The 3,194-nt window shown below is 40.1% G+C and overlaps 1 long non-coding RNA gene across 1 annotated transcript; it reads left to right on the top strand.

Moving 5' to 3' along the window:
- The first annotated feature begins 215 nt into the window (after positions 1-215).
- Positions 216-1,991, top strand: LOC120288666. Its single transcript, XR_005546766.1, has 2 exons — positions 216-357; positions 1,755-1,991. It is a non-coding gene; the product is annotated as an uncharacterized LOC120288666 (long non-coding RNA).
- Positions 1,992-3,194: the final 1,203 nt, after the last annotated feature.

Raw genomic sequence — 3,194 nt, 5'->3', positions numbered from 1 at the left:
CGCACCGCCGCCCGCACCCGCGCCACGCCCGTGTGCTCGCCGCTCGCCATCCCGCCGTCCGTCGCTCGCTGGCGCTTTCCCGAGCGGACCCGGCTGTTCGCTCTGTTCGGCCCCGTCCGGTCATCTCCAGCCACCGCCTAGCCCCGCCGAACCTCTCCCGCGTCCCTCTCGCCCTCCGCCGGCTTCCCCTCGCCGCCCTAGCCGCCGAAGCAGCCCCGATCAGCCCCGTCAAAGCAAACCCGCGAGTGGGTTTCCAGGTAGTTAAAGGCCGTTTTGGGCCGTTTAGGGCCTCGGATCCGTGAGTCGCTTTGGGAACAATCGTTCCTCGCGTCGCCGCCGTCGGATTGATCCGATTTGGTGAGTAATCTCACTAATCTCGGATTAGTTGGCTAATTATGCTTTAAGGTTGGTTTAGTTTTAATTAATTATGTTTAGGTTGTTAGATTAGAATAAATTAGCAATTATTAGTCAATTGTGATGCGATTTAAATAAATTGATTGTGTAATTAACAAGTAGACGTGGTCTACTATTTATTGGAAGCATCTCGGGAATTTTCCGACCCTAATTGGGCTTCAATTTGGCGATTCGGGCCTAAGTGGGATTATTGGCATTTAAATATTATTTTTCGAAATTAAATTAATTATTTAATTATTTTCCGAAAATTCAACGAGATGGCCAGGAATCGGAAAATTATGCTGATGACGGTGGTGGAGTTCGTTTGTTTAATCGGGCTTTATTTTGAACTAAATTAGATTTTTAATGTTAATTATTTAATTTTCGAAATTAATTAATTATTTATTTATTTCCCGAAAATTCAACTGGGATGGCCCGTGACCGGAAATTTATGCTGATGATCGTGGTGAAGTCCGTTTATTTAATTGGGCGTTATTTTGAGCTAAATGGAATTTTTAATATTTATAAATTAATTATTTTCGGAAATTGAAATTGAGATGGCCGACGACCGAAATCTCGTGCCGATTGTCGTGGCGCAGTCTGTTTATTTATTTGAGCTTTGAATTGTGCCAAATTGAATTGAATGTGGAAATTGTGGTTAATTATTTCGTTGAGAAATCATTGAATCTTGCAAGTGGTCGAGTGGGACCGTAAAGCCATTAAATCTTGAAAGTGGTCGAGTGGGACCGTAAAGCCATTAAATCTTGCAAGTGGTCGAGTGGGACCGTAAAGCCATTGAATCTTGAAAGTGGTCGAGTGGGACCGTAAGCCATTAAATCTTGCAAGTGGTCGAGTGGGACCGTAAAGCCATTGAATCTTGAAAGTGGTCGAGTGGGACCGTAAAGCCATTGAATCTTGAAAGTGGTCGAGTGGGACCGTAAAGCCATTGAATCTTGCAAGTGGTCGAGTGGGACCGTAAAGCCATTAAATATTGAATGTTCTTGAGTGGGACTACGAATAGCAATAGCTTGAATGACCTAGGAAATGGTCGGTTGACATGTAATCGACGAGGTCGATTGATCATTGTTTTGATTTGATGTTGTGAATTGATTGACTGAATGGGAATGACCGTGAGTGGTCTTGTTGGCTTGTAATTGACTAGGTCGATTTGATCGGTGATACGATTGCTTGAGTGCCTATTGTGAATTGTACTGACTTGCAGGTGGGATCTAATGCTAAGGTATGTCTTCTGACCTATGCATGTTTAGGCAGCCTTTAGTATAATGGTTTACTAATTGGGCTTAGTGGGGTAGAACTCGCTGAGACGTAGTCTCATCCCAGTTTGGGGAAAACCATTTCAGGACCCCGCTAAGGAGCTGAGGTGGAAGAGTTGGAGAAGGATTTTTGGGAGAAGAAGACAATCACGAGAGGGGCCGTGAGTACGGCCAAGATGGACTGAAACTTTATCTTCTTTGATATCTCCATTTTGATGTGAATAGAGTTTAGAATAAAAAGATGTGAAGTGTTCTGGTTTGTGGTTTGTATAAAAGTTTGGTTATAAATTTCAATATGAAAAATATGGCCTTGCTTTTCTATCCCATCGTTTTATTGTCTGGGGATTTTAACTGCTTCCGCATGTGCTTAAAAATGAAAGGGTCGGCGATACATTGTCCTGGGATATCGCATTGTAAAATCGACCAAGAGTGAAGGATGCGCGCGTGCCCGAGGATCGGGGCGTGACAATCGGGGCGTGACAAATGACATATTCTCCTAAGTCACTAAGTGGTTTACTGGAGAACTTAGATATCCCGTTCAAAGATTGAAACAACCTTTGAAATTGCCCCATGAATTGGTTAGTTTAAAGTTAAGAGAAGTCTTACCCTTTAGTATAGCAATAATTACATCTATTGTTCCATATATTAAAAAGTTACACTTTACACCATCCAATGGCTAATTAGATCACTAATTTTCCTAGTCAATAATGGTCAATTTATTTACATGTTTAATAAACGGCAATCAAGTCTTTTCTTCAATTTGTTTTCTTTTGTGTCGAACTGTACCCAAGTGGAAGCTAAATCTGCTAAAATAAATCTACGTTTGATTGCTACTCTCATTGAACCAAAGTATGGCCCATATTGATAGAAAATGCTTACAACATTTCATGAGGACAATTGGAAGTGGATAAAATAGAAGGACAAAGAAAATATGGGGGTAAAAAAAAAGGGAAATAATGTAAATGGTCCATGAACTTTGGTCCAATGTGCAATATCGTTCCTGAATTTTTTATTTTTGCAATATGGTACTTGAACTTTGGCCAATGTGCAATGTCTTTCTTGCTTCAAATTTGATTAGCTCCAGAGCATATTCCACCAATCTTTGAGGCTTCCAGTAAATCTACTCACAAACTCAATTAGTATATCATACTAATTTATTCAATATGATCTTTAAACTATTGATAAGTGTTCAATATAATCCTTAAATTATATATACATGTTTAAAAGTTCAAGGATCATATTGAACATTGAACCAAAGTTTAGGAACCACATTGAATAAATTAAAAGTTCAACGATTACATTTCATATTGGACCAAAGTTCAAAGATTGCTTTGAACAAAATAAAGGTTCAAGGATAACACTGTACATTGAACTAAAGTTCATGTGCCATTTTTGTCACTTTCCTATAAAATCCATAGTTAAGCTGAGAAATAAGTGCCATGAATAGTTAACCAGAGTAACATACGGTCATGTGCCGATCAATGCACTCATTGATGGCATCCATATCTACTGTGAACCTCTCAACAA

This window comes from Eucalyptus grandis, chromosome 10, assembly GCF_016545825.1.
Source record: "Eucalyptus grandis isolate ANBG69807.140 chromosome 10, ASM1654582v1, whole genome shotgun sequence".
Lineage (NCBI taxonomy): Eukaryota > Viridiplantae > Streptophyta > Magnoliopsida > Myrtales > Myrtaceae > Eucalyptus > Eucalyptus grandis.
The sequence above is the reverse complement of the archived record's forward strand: the minus strand, read 5'-3'. Positions and strand labels throughout refer to the sequence as shown.